Genomic DNA, 19,491 nt, shown 5'->3' on the forward strand with positions numbered 1-19,491 from the left:
AAGGAGGCATTATAATGACAGTCGCCTTTGAATTGCCATGATGTTTAATGCAATATATGTAAGGGCAATGTGACTGAATTGTCAGTCTGCAATCTATACAAATCCTACAAGTAGCTGTTCAGATAAATATGCATATTTTATCATTATTAGTATTCATTTCATTTCCTAAGTGAGGGTGGGTGTCAGTGTTGATTCTGATCTGAGCTTTCACTGAAGTCAAGTGTGCTTAGATGGATTTACAGTTCAGATGTGTAACAGACAAAACTTCATCAAAAATAACTTTTTCTAATCAAGAAAAAACCCATAATTTACTGTGTATGTTACATTAAGCTGCTAAAAGCAAAGATCTTGTGACAAAGTTGCGACAGTAAAAACAAGTTTTCTATACTCTTCTCCTTGTACTGATTAAAATGTTTCTCATACGTCCTCACCTATGAAATGCAGGGAAATGTAAGGATGCAATTTGGTGAAAATCAAATCAAGTGGAAATAGTGACGCAAAAATTGCCAGAATTCTTTTTTTTTTATCCTTTTGTGCCTAATAGGCAAAATGCTGAGTGCCAAAAAAGGTGTATCTCTAGCAACCAGCAGTATTCATGCTCTGTTCCTGATATCCTCCTGTAATTCTTTTTTATTTTATTATAAAAATATGAGTGAGTTTTTGAAGAGTATTACAGTAATCACCAGAACAGGATAGAAAAGTTAGCTGGACAACTTTGTATTTCCATTAACACCTGAGTAGCAACCTTTGACTATTAAATACAACATAAATACTTGGCCCTATTGAAGTTAATGGAAGTTTTGCCATTAATCCCTTTGTGCTCCAAGGACTCCAGGCACAAATCCTATTATAGTTGTGTCTGAAAAATTATTTCATAGATTTCTTGATGTAAAGTTTACTGTTACACAAGCAAATCGCATTGTGATAGCTGACCTGAATTTATTCTGTAAAGTTCTGTTCTCTCTTGAAGTCTGTTAATGATTTATTTTCTGTCACTCCTGAATCTACGTTAATGCACTATTATGCATGGCTGATGTTTCAGAGGTATTACATCACTCTTTGCAAGACTTAAGCTTTATGTTGGCATCAAGTATTATCTGGCACAATCCATTTAGTTACTGTATTTCAGTCCCTAAGCTTTTGATGAATCTGGAATCATGACTTAAATATTTACCATTTTCTGTTGAAGTGTGTTACAAGAAAGAGATTATGCATGCAGAAAGTGTATAGGGAGTTTGAAGATAACAAATGATACATCAAGCACAGCCTAATGTGGTTTTACTGGAGTAGAAACAGTGGTAATAAATCACCTGCCAATGTTGATAATAAAATACTGCATTGGCCTCCATCAGCCACAAGAGAAAGGTTAAATGTTATTTCTCACAATAACCATGTGATCTTCATTCCTGACATCTTTGATACTAAATTCTGTCATTATTTTCTGTAGAAACTGTGATCTTTATAAAAAAAATATTCCATTAAGAATAAAACCTGATGCTTGCTAACCTCCGATATCCCTGAAAAACCTTCATCCATTTTATGGTTATTGTACCATATAAATTGTCTTCCATTTTGGGGTAAATACAGCCTGCTCTGCAAAAATCAGAAGGTAAAGCTTGGAATTCACCATGACCAGCTTTGGTTGACCGCTGATGATTTGTTTCATAGCCACTAGAGTTGTTCTGCATAGTTTAGTGCTTAAAGCAGTTAAGAACGGCATCGTTAACCTTTATGATGTCATTTATTTATTTATTTTCTTGTTTATTTGTGAGATGACTTTTTAGATGGTGTTCTGCACTGGGGTGGGGGAGAGGGAGAGAGGTGGTGCAGGATTCTTTCTGCATCTCAGTAGGAAAGGCCCAAAACCAAATGGCTTAATAAGAGAACTGATTTGATAAGCCAGAAGAAGAGGAGGAATACAGACAGTGAGTAAATCTTACGTCCCTTCAGATGTTGGGCACCCTGTGTTCGTGCAGCAATGGACGGAGCCCTGATGGATTTTCCCATGGCACGCTGTGCAGACCAGAGCAGATCCTGCCTGTGGAGAGAAGCTCTCCCGTTTTGGTCCTTCGAGCTAATATATAATTTCCTTACACGAAAGCAACCCTATTCCATAGGATGCGAGAACCAAGAGAACCTCTTGCTGCACTTTTAGACAACGGCCAGGCCAGGCAGGCGGTGTGCTGGCCCCTACCCGGCCGGCCCTGCCCGCGGGCTCCCCTGCTACCAGGAGCTGGTTGATGTTCTCCTGCGGCCAAAGGATTTGTGCAGCACAACACAGGCCTGAGCCTACTCAGGTTAACCACTGCGTGGATCACGGACTCCTAAACGGGCAATAGTCTCTCAGTCAGGATCGATACAGGTGAATCCTATACAACCTCAATATTACAGTAAAAATAATACTAAAAGAGACTAACAGATTACACCCCCTCTCAGTTAAAAGCAAGTTTACTGTGGATGCTGCAGAAATAACCCTTAAATTAGCAGATACATGCTGAGTACTATGTAGTTGGTATGATATATAGGAAAGGGTCAAGTCCATTTTAGAACAGCTGGCAGCTTTTGGGGACAACAACCTTATAAGACCTGGGGCAAATTGCTTCTTTGGTTGATATTCCCACTGTTTCATCTTTCTATTTTGGCAGTCTATGATTTTATCAGTATAGAGCTTCTATTTACTATTTTAAATGCTTCTGTTCTAATTATGTATGTATTAGGTTTTCAGCATGTTTTCCATATAGTCTCCCCTGCTGGTTCCAGGGACCGCGTCAGGGACAAACCTGAAAAACAATTAAGAGCAGGATGCATGCACGAGAAGCTCATCAATCTGTCCTTTGCAGTAGTGTTGTCTTCCAGGTGCACGTCTATTGGGCTGACCCAACCCACCTTCTCAAGGCACAACACACAAATATTATCCAGCAACAGCATTAAGCTTTTCTCATTGCAAGGAATTTTACTGAACACTCAGCAGCCTTTCCCCTTAATGTTGAAATACCATTGATCATCCTAGAACAGTATTTCCTACAGAGAACGTTTTTATCTCTTTTTCTCATTTTCATAGCTATGACGTAAGGCTATTTCATCTTACGACTCTACGAGCTGCATTAGCAAACTGAGTGAAACATGAAATTTTCAATCTTATCTCTAGCAAAGTTACTGGAATTGGCATCTGCAGAAAACCGGCCCTCTTCTTCCAAACCAGACCAGTGGAGTCAAACCGCCTTTATACTTCATTTCCCAGTTTGCACTACATTGATCAGTCTAGCCATCTCTCTATTCATTACTTAGCTAACAAGATAATTTAAGATACTTTTATATCCTGATCAGTGTATGAATGAATAACTGTGTACAAGAGAGGGTACGTTTGTGTCAGATGCAGCTGGGAACAACGATTAACAGGAGAAAAGGAGAACGATGAGAATGAGACAGAAAACAAGGCAGAAATCTTTTTTGCAGAGTGAAAGAAATGAGAATAGAAAAGACAGGAGAAGGAATTTAAAACATAACATAGGCTAGAAGTTGTTTAGCTGTCACCAGAAATTAAATGGAAGACATTGGGTTTACGGAGCTATAGTAAATTAACGCAGTAAATGAACCAAGTCTGTATATGCTATTAGGAATATTATAATGCAATTCTACTGTAAGATTCTCAGAGTACCTGAAAAGGAAAGAACATTTCTAATTTCCCTCTTCCTTTATGTTTTTATTCTGTATTATATTAGAATTTTCCTTCTAAAATATATAAAAGGATACTGTATCTCTTTAATACCACTCCTTGCACCCTCCTTCAAAATCCTTCTCTGAGCTCAGAATTCTCATTAGGACTATAAATGAGAGCAAATATGTAATTTTTTATTCACCATATGTTAGTGTCTATATTGCCTATGATACTGGGAGTGTCTGGTTTGCAAAGTTAAGTTTAATTTTGCCAAACCTAGTTTCAGTTGCTTAAACACCTGTTTATTATGCAAAAAAAGACAGATAATAAAAAGCAGTTAGAAAACAACAAGCTATAGAGTGAAGCAGAAATTAACACGAGAGATTAGCGCTATAAATGCAATAAATAAAACACTTAATTCTCTCTATTACATTAGGGAAAGAAAACCACGCACCCAGTCGCATATGTTAAAATTTGAGTCAAAATATTTTAGTGTCTGATTATTCCTTTCATAGAAACCTCTGCTTAGGTTTTAGTGAAAAGAGGTGAAATTCATATGTATGTGCTGCATATTGGGTACAGTTTCTTTGTTGAGATTTCTGGGTGTATGTAGAGAGGATGCTTAAGATCATTAAAACCACAGCTTTGATCTTTAGTAGCTTCTCTTTAAACAGCTAGATATCTAGGATACCCCTATATTCAAATTAGTTTACAAGTCTTCATGGCTTCCTAATTATGCTTCTCCATCATGTTCCTAATCTCAAAGGCAGGAAAATCTTAATTAAAGGAATAGCAATTTTTTTTTTCTTTTTTTTAGAAATGGAAAAAGGTTTAGATTTTTCCCTCAAAAAACTCCCAGCCCAACAGGTTGCTCACTTAAAAAGCTAGGCTTTCATTTTACCTGCCAAAGGCATAAACTTCATAACATTTATCAAAAAATTGGTCTCCATGTTACCTATGAAATTCAAATGTAAGAATGTGCATTGCGAGAAATTATGGAGAAGGGAAACAGGAAGTTCTGCTTAGAGTCCTTATAAATAAAAAATTCAAAGGCTAAGCTATTTTTCTTTTACAAAGTTGCTTAAAGCACTCTGTCATTGATCATTCCAAATGCAAGTGTGTTAATGATGCTATATATTCATTTCTGCATGAGGGCAAAAAATGATCATTTTAATTTGATGATACCGAAGTCTTTGAAAATTCAGTTTGTGAGATTTTTTCTTTCCAATTCATCATATAGGAGAGGAGTACAAGACTCCATAGCTGAGAACCATACTGAAAGGGTTACTGTTTTTAAGTGATTTTTTCTACTTCACTTTCTAAGATAATTTTTCACCATCTGGATAGATCTCATTTGACTCCTTTTACTTGGTAATTTTATTATAGTTAGGGTCCTTTGACATCAGGACAGTCCTACCCTGATTTTTAATCTTCACGTCTTTGTTGTGTGAAAAATGCTCAAATAGCTTCTCCAACCTGAAATCTCACTGGAAGAGAAACAGTCTGTCATAAAAGATCACTTGTACAAATAAGCTGCAGAGACTGGATGATGTTACCATGATCATAGAATCACAGAATGGTTTGGGTTGGACCTTTAAAAATCATCTAGTCCAATCCCCCTGCCATGGGCAGGGGCATCTTTCAGTAGATCAGGTTGCTCAAAGCCCTGTCCAACCCGGCTTTCAACAGTTCCGGGGATGGAGCATCCACACCTTCTCTGGGCAATATATTTAACTGCCGTGCTGAGAAGTCCCATGTTCAAATCTCATTGTTCAGAAAATGTTCCCTGGTTATTTTAGTGAAAATAATATCTGAAAAATGCAACGTGATCACATTATTCACTACAGGAGAAGTTCTCAGTTTGCTCTGTTATGGTGGTTTTTTTCTCCAATCTGGGCTATTACTTTATGAATTCTGTTTTCCTCCCCCCTTCTTCTCGCACCTTGGGAAGTTAAGTGCATAACTGTTCAATATCAGCAATTTTACCCAGTGAGGGAAACTTTGCTCTATTTATTTAATTCTATATCACTGTAGGAATTGGTTCATCAGTACATTGTTTAGGTTTTTTTTCCCTAGTTTTCTAACTTGTAATGTTTATGACCATCCTCCCATCATCACTGTCATTGTTTTTCAAGGCTCTGATACTGTTTGAATCTGATACAGAGGATGATATACAATTGTGTTGATACAGAATAGAAGGTGAATGCAGTGAAGTGTAAAGTGGAACGGAGGTCTGAAAATCTTGCATTGTATCCTGAGACAGCAGGTTACAACATAAGATGGTAGAAGTTTCATTAGAAGTGAACTGGGGGTGAGGAATGGAAGAGCTAAAAGAGGGAAAAAAGAAAGAGCAGGAAAGAGGTGTAGATGAGGTCGCTTCTTCACAAGATCCTGTTGTATCATTTAATTATTTTCAGCTTGTTAGACAAAATATGTTTTACTTATGTTATGCAGATGACATTTGTGCCAGACCTAGTTAGTCTATTGGAGTCTGTTGCCAGTTTTAATCAGGCTGTCAGAATCTAAATTCTCTAGAGCCATAATGTAAACAATTCACAACAAGCTAGCAAGTACTGTATGAAACATTGAAATATCTCCAGACATCTGTGAAGCCTTCAGTTGCAAAGCTTCCTGATTTATTTATTTATCTATGTAGTTTTAAATTTGAGCTCAATTGCTTCTGCAAAATTTGATCGAAGGCTCAAATATTTTGTATGAATATCAGTCTGTTTCCAGGACCAACCTGTACTTTACAAGTTCCTGGAAAGAGCTTACACTCCACATTGAATCCATGCAAAATATGGTGTTTTCAGATAAGATTTATTCACAGTTTTAGGGTATGTCAAACTCTAAGAGGAGAGACTTTTAATGTAGCCTTTTAAAGAAATGTGAGATTTATTTTGCAGTTACTGAGTGCAATGCCCAAGATTCAATATAGAAGAAATATTTCTCGATCCACAAACTTGCACCAAACTCTTTGCACTTGACATTATTTAAATTCTGAAAAAAAGAAAAGATATATTAGGTTTTGGTTTTGTTTCAGAATGTTGGCCAGCCTTGTTTCACTTACTGCCATTATTTGTTAATGGAGTCTAGCAGCAACTACTGACTGTGGTGGGTTGAACGCTTTACATTTAGACTTCAGTTCAGAACCTTGGACATTCTGCTAAACCTATAATGATGTTTTTATATTCCTCATAAAAGCAAGTTTATGCAGTTTTCTACAAGGCATACTTCTCTTCTAAGAAAATCCACTAAACTTTTCACTAAAGAATTTAATCCCTTAAAACACTACTTGACCTTTTTTTGCTTTAAAACTTACGCATGGCTACATTTTGGATCAATAATTTATCTGTGGACATCTTCAGCTTATTTTCAGTCAATTCACAAATGGAAAAATAGATGTATTCTATTTAATAGACAATTCGCTGCTAGATCCAGAGAATATCAATGACCCTATACAATAAAGCTGTACCAGTTTTTTTATCTCTGAAGCAAGAAAAACTGGAGACTTGCCATTGGCATATAGAGCTGTATGAGTTAGGGCTGCTTCCAACTGAGATACGAGGGGCCAGAGTCAGTGTTGGAATAAGTTGGCATGATTTCATTAAATACAAGTGGAGTTGTGCCCACTTGTATCAGCAGCAAATCTGAGAACATATCCGTATGGCTTCTACACTTATAATGGAGAGTCTCCAAAACCAGTAGACCAGAGATGGCAAGGATTAATTCAAGCACATAATTTTTATTTCACCAATCTGAATAAAGTAGATCTTCTTCCACAAATGTGCGTGAAAAACATTCATACATCTTTAGCAACTATTCTCCAAGTTACGTGTTGAGTTATTAGCTGGATGGGTTCTCTCTGCATTTTGGGGGGGAAAGAGCTTTGCCTCTTACCTTACTGAAACATGAATGAATGGAATGTGTATAAACTTTAATGTAAAAGTGTCTATAATTCACAATTAGCTTATAATTGCTTTCATTTGTTATATATCTTCAAAACATGGCTTGTTTTTTTCACCAGCTTACATGACTTTCTTCAAAAGCTTTCTCTTTATACTTTCTCTCAAAAGTTTGTGGGGTTTTTTTTTCTCATTCAATCCAGTTTTAAATGCTCTAAAAATAATCAATACATGCAGAGGTGCTCACCATTCTATTGATTCTAAAACAATGTATAGCCATGTAGCTTTTATCCGAGTCCATATGCAGTTAATGTCTTCTTCCTACCTCTTCCCATTACACACTTTGCCTGTAACTGTGTCACATATTATATCTAAAGACAGGTATTACGATTCAGACTTTACTCATCATCAAGTTGCAGTGCATACCTTCCAGTGTGTTTGAGTATAAGAGAAAATAAAAATGAATTAATTTCTTCTTAAAGGATCTTGAACAAATCAGAGTACTATAGACAGTGGTGACTCTCAATTATCCGTATTTCATTTAGTTTCTAAGGTGATACGGTTTCCTAATTGCTATCCTAAAAGCATAATTGTATTATGCTTCCTAAATATTATGGACTTGGCTGAATTTATCATTCTTTGCTGTGTCAACTGAGCAAAGACAGGACCTTGCTTATGAACCTATTAATGTTAAGGGATTGCTGGATGCTTACTTGAAACGGACCCAGTCCTGTTACTACAAGGTTGGTATCCGGATTGCAAGAACTAGCATTACAGTTGACACAGGTTGACAGTTACTTGTTTTCTCAAGAAGAAAGGCAACTGACAAAGTGTGTGCAGACTGAACTATCTTTTTCTGCTAGAGTTTTCCTGACGGGTAAGGTTGAGACTTGCAGAAATGTCGGGAAGATGCTGATGGCCAGAGGATACATTTCCTATGCCTAAAAAGGCTCCTGTGTGTCAATCCCATTCTTTTCACAGATATAACATTATTTTCAAGACTGTTTATAGTTTGTTTCTACTAAGGGACAAAAATATCAGTGGTGATTTATGAAGAAATATTGTTAGTTTCTGTGAACTTCCTTTTGAGTAAAAACCCCACTTGTTAATCTGTGCAAATGCTGTATCTCAGGAGCTGAATTTCGTTTTAGTCTTTCTCAACCGTGATGCTAAGTAAGTTATGATCTTGCGATATTGAATTCTTCTCAGTTCTATATTTAATTAAATAATAGGGTTCAAATTATCTAATCATGTTTTTCCAGACTAAATAATTTTTATTAATTCCTTTTCAGTCTTTTTTTGTCCCCCATAAATCTATGCCCTTTCTTACTGATGTTAAGTATAAGGTTTTAATTCAAACTTGATTACAAAAAGTCCACATTAGTTAACACCAAACTCACTTTCCTACTATGCTGTAGAGAAGCTGCTATGAAAGTAACCATATTTAAAAGCATCTTTCAAATAACCATCTATACTAGGATTAACAAAGCCACATGTGATTTCTTTCCAGAGATATTTTTATGTACACTGGAACTAATTTCCAAAGTAGAAATTCTTTGTTACTTTTTTTTCCTTTTCCCTTCATTTTGCCCAGTGAACACCTCCAAATTTAAATAAACTTATATAGTAACCTCTATTAAATTATTTTTGACCCACTGGGGCTAGTTGTTTTGAATTCTTTTTGGACATACATTTGCATACTTTTTCATAAGCCACAGTGAAAGAAACAGTAACTGTGAGTTTATAAATATCCTGAAGGTTGTCTACTTGATAGCATTTTCTACTTGTTTGAGAGTTGTGATGATGTTTCCTTGAGCTCACCAGGGTTTTGAGAGGGAAGTTAATGTAAATATAGCTCCTGCTTGTAACAATGGGGTGCTTGAATAGGGCGTTGCTTTTGACTTCAGCTGATATGGCAACAAGGGCTTGTGTCATCAAAAAATAACCAGTGTCCCCCAGGGGGGAAAAAAAAAGGAAGCATTTTGAACAAATCAGAAGACAAGGACAATGGAAAGAGGCATAAAAGGATAAGGACTGTACTTGGTAAAGCCCTCTGTCAGACAGATCTTGTTGCAGACACAGAAACTGTGTAAGTTGTTCAAGGACTTCCAGAGATACTCTCAGCTAGAGACTCAAATCTTGTAAAGAGTCAGGAAATATCATTGCCAAGGTAGAGAATACTCTGTGGTCCCTGTCTGTTTGGAAGTATCTGGTCTCTGGCAAGTTTTAAACTATTTTATTTACCAGTTCCAATATTTGGAGTTTGGGAGAGATATTTTCAAATTTTCCTTCTGTTTTATTGGAAAAGAAAATGGAACCAAGATTTTTACCCTTCCATAATACTGTCTTACTTATTTGGGTGTACAGAATATTAGTGTGTTTTTCTGTCTCTCCTGAAGAAACTGTTTAACTTAAATGAACATTCATTGAGACAGAGAAAATTACTTTGTAGCCATTTTTTTAGAGCAACTATGTGAAACGTGAAACCCTGGGCTCTTTTTTTACATTTACTTAGTAGTAAAACACTTTATGCAATACAGAGCTCATGCAGAATACCTGATAGACCATTAGCACTCAGCAGTAAAGTGGAAGACCTCAATTTCTGTTGTGAAGCAAGTAAGCAGACAAACATGAACTTAGGTCTCTTTTCGCAAGGTAACTGTCCTATCCTCTTCTCTGAGAGTGTGTTATTCCACATTTCTTTCTGCTGCCATTTGAAGATTTTTAAACCCTGCTGCTCATTTTCAATTAAAACTCTGCAAATGAAGTGTTTAACTCCCATTCCTTTTAGGCGAGAAATTCTGAAAGATGCTACTTCCATGTTAAGTCAAAATTAATTTTTAGATTTTTTTAGACAAGACCAAATAGCGAAAAATCAAGCTGTTGTGTAATCTATTGCTCCCATCAGAAGGAAGAATAAAAGTCATCTTGCAAACGGAAGAGAGTTTTTTTGCATAAGGAGACTAAGCAGGTTGTGTGGAATCCAGCAGTATCACAGCATAGAGGTCAGCTGCCATTTCAGCTGCATGCACTGCTTAAAAGCTGTCCAACATCTTGACATTAAGTATCAGAATTTGATAACTGTACTTGATCAGTTAATACACAGATATTTTAGGTAATAAATGGCAGGACTAGCATCTGTGATTACAAGTCTAAAGAAGTGAAGGTTGTTGGCAAAACAACCAAAGCAATAAAGCAAATGAAAATGAATGTGCTTTCAAATCTTATATAACATGGTTGAAAACAATTAGTATCATCCAGAAAACAATTAGTGTATTCCAGTAGTATTCCAATTATTATATAATATTTAATTAAAATAAGTGAAAAGGTTTTGTTTTTACTTATTTATATGAATACTGTAATGCTTTTTATTTTAGAAAGAGCTTAAAAAGAAAAAAATTAATATTTGGGTTTTTTCTAAGCAGAAATCCAGGTAGGATATCCTCTAAAAGTAAAAGTAACTCCTTTTTTTTTTTCAGAAATAAGCCCTTCTCACTGAAAAAAATTCTTTATAGAAGTAAACAATTTTAAAAAGTAGCAATTTTTTCAAGTATGTTCTTTTGAGCAGAAAAAATGTCATCGTATGTGTTCAGTTATGTGTTAACACTACTTCAAGATAATTATGCATTTATATGCCTTCTTCCAACATCAGAAATATTTGTTAACATTTCAGAATTAAGTGGAGCCCTACTATACATGCGGAATTGAAGTCTGCATAGACTGCTTGAACACCTGAGCCATCTGAGAAATTAGTTTTACCTCGGATGCAGCTGGTTCTTCATCAGCCAGCTGCAAGGTCAGGGCACCGTGGGAGCAGGGCAGCTCCATGCGGGGAGGGAGCCAGGAGCCAGGGTGCAGCTCCTGGGGTCTGAGCTCGGTGGGCAGAGCCAGGGTGCTGAAAAGAGTATCTGCCACCGGTGTAGGGCTGGAGCATCAATTCTTAGTTGCCTTTTTATGGGATACGCTTCAAGATTTCTCTGGTGTGATGCATTATTTGTCAATAAGATTTATTCTGTGTATCTGTGTGTGCAATGTATTTCCAGGTTTTTTTACTACTAGTTCAGTTAGAGCTGTTCTGGGTAGATTGCCAAACTTCTGGGACCTCAAAAAATGGTCTATGCCGTCTCTTTCATTTGTAGAATACTCTTCAGTTACTACCTATTCAACCTCAAGTTCTGCCTGTAGAGCAGCCACTCAAAATGTCTCTCTGCCCATTCTCCATATATTGTTACCTATTTTTTCAAAACACAAAAAAAGGAATCTTGATGGAGAAAAATGTAGGGAAAACTGAATAAGAGCAAGAAATATAAATAAAGTATGTCAAATCTCTCTTGAGGGAAAAGGGACCACACTGGAACAGAAAGGTAGTGGAGGTAAAGGTAGACACAGATGTTCCTAATATGATATTAGAAAGGACTGTGAATACATACAACCCCTAGGAGGGTGAGTGAGGGGTGAAATGAGGGATTAGATGCTGTAACCCTTCTGGCATGGGAGGAATGAAGTCTGTGGGGGACAAAACCAAAAACGACCAGCAGTTGCCCTGCTCATTTTGTCTGTAGAGTATTAACTGGATTTTTTTTAATTGACAGAACAAAATACGGCATGGAAAAATTTAGCATCTGAAAGATGGTGTTATAGTGTAGGGCCTAAGGTAGGAAATCTCCCTAAAGCCCATCTGTTGTTTCCACCCGCCCCTCAGGGTATCTAACACAGGTGCTTTGAGTTGGGCCACCTGAACAGGATAATTAGCAGGTCAGGCAGCTCATTTAAATAGACCCTCAAAAGCCTCTGTGGGAGATATGTTAGCGAGGAAGAAGGTTCTTGCATTTGTCTTTCAAGCAGCCAGTCAACAACAAAAATGAAGTTCTAAGTTTACTAGAAAGCATCCTATAAGGTAGGTCTGATAGCTTAAGAGAGTTAGTAGTGATAAAATTAATGAATTAAGCTGAATTCTGAAGAATAAATAGTGAAAAAAACCTGTGATGTTGGTAAATTATAGAAAAAACTGTTTCTCTATGGAGTTTTTTTTTTTTTTTTGCTTTGATAGTTTGCTTTTTGGTTTCTAAGCTGATGTGTTTGTGTGTGTGTTTATGTATCTATATATCTGTGTCTTTCTAGCTTATATATGTCGTAAGAGGTGGAACGTGAGTGCAAAATTACTTCATTTCAAAGGAGTATTCTGAGGGTATATATTTGAAATGTCACAACAACTATAAGGATGTGTGGTTGTTACCTAATACCAATAAGCAATGAGCATAAGTATTTTAAAGCTTTGAATGAGTTTTGTAGGTAGATTAATGGTTCCAATAACCCAGCACTCTACAGGAAGAATGAGTGCTTCTATGGGCTTTTCAGAGTTGGTTTATTATTATTATTTTATTTGAGGCTTTTTCAAGCTGCAGAAGGTGAAGCTTTAGCTAAGGTAGAGGTTTTCAGAAGATACAGAGAAAGGCAGAAAACAGAACCTTACAGAAAGCTCCTTTTCTTTAGCCAAGGAGCTGATGCAGAGCTCCCTCGGAGATAAGTTTCCACACTCATTTTTATGATGGTAGCTCACTAACTGAGGGTACTTTATTTCTGGGAGGCCTAATTGGAAGCTGGTACTGTGTTGCATTTTGGTGATGTGTATACACTTATCAGAAGAAACTTTTTTTGGCTAAATAGATAAACATCTCTTGAATTGCTGAGGATCAATGACGTACTCCAGTATCTGAATTTGGGATCCTCAAAAATCCAAGGGTTGGCATTGAAGTGACCAGAACTTAAAAGCTGGTTGAATATTCAAAATGGTCCTTTTGCAAGGTTTTGGTAATATTAGACGTGTTTCTTAGGTAATAACAATACTGCTTTGTAATATAATACATAATTATAATGTACTGAACAATATAAATAAGGGAAAAATATTCTTCTATTCCTCCACTTTAAGAATTGGAATGCTATGCTTTTTGCAACCTGCTTTTTTTTTTTTAATTATTTTTGTCTGTTTCTCTGACTAATTTGAAGTTTTCTAGCTGATGTATTGTGTCAGGGATCGCTGAAGGAGACAGGATAATTGAGTTACTTTCTTGAGGGGGAGTTTTTCTTCCACTAGGAATTAAATTTATGCCTTAGCTCAACTTGGTAGCTTTTGATGTATCTTTATGGTATTCATACAGAGATGCAACTGTGTAATTTCCTCTAATCCCATGTAAAATATTAATTTTGTGCACATCTTTCATCTTTACAGTGTACTGGATTTATGATGAAATTTCAAGTGAAGAATTCGAATGCCACGCTTGTCGCAGTGCTACCTGGATCCAAGGTAAATCTGTTTCTGTTCAATATGGCGTTATTGATCGATTGTGTCTAATTGTGAATCTGTATTTTCATATTACTGACAAAATGTGAAAGAACTAACTGAAGCAGAGAAGTGTTGGGGAAGAAAGAAAGAGGAAAAGCTTTTATGAATGACAAACACAAAAGTTATAAGCTCAGATGCTTAGTTTACTGTAATAACTATAGCACATGAATATTTTTTTTCTGTGGTGGAAAACTGCCTGTAGAGAGATACGCTCTAAATCATATCTGATAAAAGAATACGTTTAGAAACAAACTGGTGAATTAATATTGAGTTTGTGAAGCTCTTTTCTCACTCCTTAACATGTACAGGCTTACTAACTTCTAGTACTCAACTCAAGGTTAAAATTGTGACGTTATTTACAGCTGGAGGGATGTCAGTATTCCCAGAAGAGTTCTGAAAGTATGCTCTGCACTGTGTTGATGTCACTTAACATGCATCTAAAAGAAAAATAATCTTTCCAATCTCCTCAGGAGGGACTATATCTTTTTCTCTATCCCTTAATAAGACTTTCTGAATGTTAGTTTAATTAAAACAGATTACTTAAACAGTGACTTTCAAAATGATTTCAATTAAAAATAAACCAAGATTGTAGTTTATTTTAATATTTTGATTGCCATTGGTTATCACTGCATTTTTCTTATGACAGTCAAATATTAGTAGCAATCTTCTCTTGACACTGAAGATGATGTATAAAATCCCTGGAGTATTTAAAACAAGAGAGAGCTCCCAGCACATACCGGTGCCATGGAAACCAATATTTACTCTGATATATCAAGAATAACCTGACATCTAGATTTGTCAGTGGTTTCGCATTTTATATAGGGAAACATGCACTCATCATAGCATGACACAACAATGAAAAAAACAGAATAAAATAAAAGAAAACCCCATGTCTTTAGACAGAAACAGTGAAGAGTTGTTGCTAAACTTGCAGTACATGATATTTAGTAGTACAGCATTTAGTACAGTTGCGAATGTGTTACTGCTGGATGAATCCCTACAGTCAACATTTTAGTAGTGTGTGCTACTTCAGGGAACAACAAATGAACCCTCTTCTATGTTCCTTTCTTCTAAAAACACTATGGGGAGTGACCAGTTCTCAGTGAGCTGGGTAGAAGAGAGAGGGGTTTGGGTTTTGTGCACACCTGAGGAGAGATGTGCTATCTAACCCATAAAACTACTTGGCTATTGAAGGTTTACCCCTGTGGCTAACCAATTGCCATTCTGACTCGTATATATTTCTACAAAGATGGAAAGCACAATGGTCCTGGTTTCAGCTAGGATAGAGTTAATTTTCTTCCAAGTAGCTGGTATAGTGCAGTGTTTTGGATTTAGTATGAGAATAATGTTGATAGCAACAACTGAAAACATTGGTGTGTTAAGTAGCGTTTATCCTAAGTTAAGGATTTTTCAGCTTCTCATGCCCAGCCAGCAAGAAGGCTGGAGGGGCACAAGAAGCTGGGAGGGGACGCAGCCAGGACAGCTGACCCCAACTGGCCGAAGGAATATTCCATACCGTATGACATCATGCCCAGTATATAAACTGGGGGCAGTTGGCCAGGAGGGGCGGATCACTGCTTGGGAACTAACTGGGCATCGGTCGGTGAGTGGTGAGCAACTGCATTGTGCATCACTTGTTTTGTATACTCTAATTCTTTTAGTATTATTATTTTCTTTCTTTCCTTTCTGTCCTATTAAACTGTCTTTATCTCAACCCATGAGTTTGGGGTTTTTTTTTCTGATTCTCTCCCCTGTCCTACTGGGTGGGGGGAGTGAGCAAGCGGCTGTGTGGTGCTTAGTTCCCAGCTGGGGTTAAACCACGACAACAGCTAAAGGGGAGACTAAAGTAGATGTAATTTACAGAGGAAAGGGGAACTTACACCCATCCCCCTGGAAAAGTCTCTGTATAGATTATTTCTACTGGGTTTTTAATTCAGCTGTAGTTGGTGTAAATAGTACTCGGAGATGTAGCTACGCTCCAGGTACCTACTCAAAAGAACAGGAATACAATTTCCTTTCACACTGCATGTGATGACAACGAAACCCAAATTTTGAAAACCGTCCCCCTTCATTTGAGTAGTTTCATAAAGTATTCACTGGAAAGCCATTCTGACTAAGAACAGGTTGAATAACAACTACTTTGACATTGTTGCCTAATGTATTGTAGGTGTGCTACAGTAAATGGTGTGTGCAGGTGGTAATAAATATTTGAATAATAGTTGCAATTATGCATGTTACTTTTTATTGAAAACAAGCAAACTGTAAATGGTTTTCGGTTTTGTGTGCATTTATTTCTTTTCCATTACTTGCATATATCTGGTTAGTTTAAGATGGTGACTGAAGGACAAAATAGGTCAATGGTTGTAGCAATTTTCTATTTGTTAATGAAATAGGATATGACCTACTTAAATGAGTATTCAAAAAATTTGGCGCAACACAAAAGAGAAACCAGTTGCTCTCAATATGTCCAATATAGCTTCAAACCAGCAAGACCGAGTCTAGACTCAAGTAGGTTGAATTGTTCTCAGCCCCAGGTGCTGGTTAAGTAAAAGGAAAGGTCTTGCTCTTCTATGTAAGATGTGCACAGTATAATTCATACATGGAGAAGGGCTGAAAACCTTACCTTAAATGTTCTTCTCTGTGGAATATTCTGGCAATTAGATCACTTCTTATCAAAACGAAGAGGAGCATCCTGGTAGCTGCTTTCTGATAGCTAACTATATCAGAGCTATGCCCATTTAAAACTTAAGATAATAGAAATACAATTTGGATGTTAAGACATGTTGACATTGACCAGTGCTATAAAGCATAGTCCCTCTCTTGTCTGAATGTATAAGGTAAGGAAGTTCCAGTATAAACAGGAAATGTTAATGTTTTCTGAAACTTCAAGCAAAGGAAAAGTTTACTCCATCTGGTAACTTACTACATTCTCTGCAGTATTGCCAAACATCTACTGAAGTTGTCATACAGGGGTGTGATTTAGCTGATGCTTGACTGGAGGGGCCTCTGAAATTAGACACTAAATCAAAGAGTTTAACTCAAATGATTGACTTTGTTATAAAACCTAGTGGTAGGTTTTCTGAATGATTGACATATCAGAGACTCATGGTTGTGGGTGGAACTTCTGTCATGATATGAAATTTCACCTCTTGTTTTTTTTTCTTTGAACTAAATGCATGTTTTTAAATTGCAAAGCTTTCATATTTCTTGAGTCTACGTGTATAACATGAAACAAAAAATACATTGAAGCTATGTGTTGAATTACCACTGAAAAATCAAGTGGCCTGATTTCAATGTGCCTGAAATATCTATGGGTTTAGTACAGAACCGCTTAAAAGTGACTAAAGTAGTATTATTGGCTTTGGCCTAATATGAAAACTAGGGAAGTACTAGTGATTCTTCTGTGTTCAGGCTAGATCATCACTCTCATAGTGCATATCTTTATCAAAGTTTCCTCTATTTAAGAAAAAAAAATGGGGGTGGGGGCGGGTTGTGGAGGAGGATGAAAGAACTGTCAGGTAGATCATGGCACCCTGAGTTTGGGATAGTCAAACTGAATTGCTTCTTTGAATTAGCTGTTTTGCAAATTCTTTAAAATAGACCTTAGCTTTCTCAAACAGTTTTTCATAACTAAAAAGATAATTATAAATCTTTTGTGAATGTCCTCCAGGTGTTGATAATATTAAGCTTCCCAGCAAGTCAGTATTTGAATCTATTATCTAAATGATAAAACTGTTCCAATAAATTAATTATATTTGCTGTCTGACTTCATGGTATTAAAGCTAAAAGATAAATAGCATAAAATTTCATACAAATACATTGATTTCAACATCAACAAGCTTTCTTTCACTTATGCATTGTATGAAGTGCCATAGCTTTAAGGTACTCTGTACCTTGAACTCATTAACTCCTGCATCTAATTAATTATGTATTTATCAGAATGATGACCCACCTGCTGTCTTTTGACATTGCTAAACACATAGATAGGGCTGTCTTTTTTTTTTTTTAATGTCTCTGTAAATCCTGTGAAATGTGTGTGGGGGGAAAGGTCACAAAGTCTTAAATTTAGTGAGTCAATGACAGCTGTTCTTGCTGCTCCATGTGTATGGTCTGGGATTAAGTGCAGGTCCCAAGCCTTCAGGGCTATTGAGGTAGAGCTCTATGGAATAAATAGAGGGCATAACAAAGTAAGCATCAGGATGACAGCTCAACAAAATTGTTAATGAAAGCCTTTTTCACAGAAGGCTAACAAGTGAAACACCTGCGTGTGATGACACTAAGGAAAATGCCTTGGAGTCAAGTCTGTTGGCCTTAAGTTTTCCCAGGTCTGCTCAGTCATGCACTCTAAGCCCTTTTCCAAGAGAAGTGTATGTGACTGTAGGAACTGACCTGCTGTGCCGCTCTTTGAGTGATAGGATTTATTGCCGTACAAATGAATGGAAGAACTGATTTCTGTTTCTCCTGTAAAATGCACAATATTATGCCATCCCAAGTGGTTTGGTTTGTATTTGTTGGTTTGGTTTTTTTCCTGGCAGTATTTAATTGTATCAGAAAGGTATTCTTTGAAAAAAGTAGATGTATCAGAATTTTTCAGTGATGTAGCAAACTATCTGTTCTGAGTGGAATAAAATGCAGGACAAATATTGTCATGTGAGGATAAGTTAGATGTTTTGTAGGTTTCTTGGTCTGTCTGTCAACTGAGTTGCTAGTGTTGGATACTGAGGTTTTGCCCAAAATCAGATCGAAGGTGCCAATTCAGTCTGTGAGTTCCCAGCTTTAGTCATCCTGACTTTTTGGAGAACAGCACAAAAACCTTCATTTCTAAACATCAGCAGAAATTGATCCTTTACCTATCTTGTTCACTGATTTAGTTTTTCAAGTTATGCTGCCCAAGCATTGAGAGGGGGATTTTTCAGGACTGTATGCAAGTAACATGGTAATGCAGATCACCTATAAGTATTTAGTGCTGGGAATGCTTGTGCCCTAGTTTGATTTGAGAATATTTGAGAAATATTTTGAAGTTTATCTGACCAATCGCAATAAATTGCATAGTCTGAATTTCTGATATGAATGGTTATTCGTGCTTTTTAATACCAAAACATTGAAATAATATTATCACTGAATGATAATGTATTAGAAAACAATTACTTTTATGGGCACATAAAATGTGGCTGAATCAGATGCATAAATTGTTTGCTAAGCTTCAATCACCACTTCAGTTCTCTCTGCCCCTTATTGATTCTTAATATCTGTGTTTTTCTTAGCCTTCAGGTTTGCCTTTAGACTAAATAAGGGAAATGTCTCATTCAAGAAAAAAGGACGGTACTTGTGGCTACAAAGCTTTCTTGGCACACTCCCCATGTAGTTAGAATTGTTCTTATCTTTCTTCTGAGTGACTTAGCTCTGTGGCAACCATGTAAATCAACTGATTAGTGGTTGGCCAAAGGGAATAACATTTTGACAGAGAAAGCTTTTTCTATATGTGCTATATATGTGACAGTGCGTATATGTGTCTGTCTCTTTTCTTAAGAAGAATAGTTTTGATGAACAAAGGGGGAAAGAAAACGTAGTGTGAATGATGATGG

The 19,491-nt window shown here is 36.6% G+C and overlaps 1 long non-coding RNA gene across 2 annotated transcripts in view; it reads left to right on the forward strand.

Moving 5' to 3' along the window:
- Positions 1-12,404: 12,404 nt before the first annotated feature.
- The window catches only part of LOC127015853 (uncharacterized), a 132,665-nt gene continuing 125,578 nt past the window's right edge, over positions 12,405-19,491 (forward strand). For both annotated transcript variants that reach the window (XR_007766391.1, XR_007766392.1), the window contains exons 1-2: positions 12,405-12,460; positions 13,793-13,867. This is a non-coding gene — a long non-coding RNA (uncharacterized LOC127015853). The remainder of the gene's footprint in view (positions 12,461-13,792; positions 13,868-19,491) is intronic.

This window comes from Gymnogyps californianus, chromosome 4, assembly GCF_018139145.2.
Source record: "Gymnogyps californianus isolate 813 chromosome 4, ASM1813914v2, whole genome shotgun sequence".
Classification (NCBI taxonomy): Eukaryota; Metazoa; Chordata; class Aves; order Accipitriformes; family Cathartidae; genus Gymnogyps; species Gymnogyps californianus.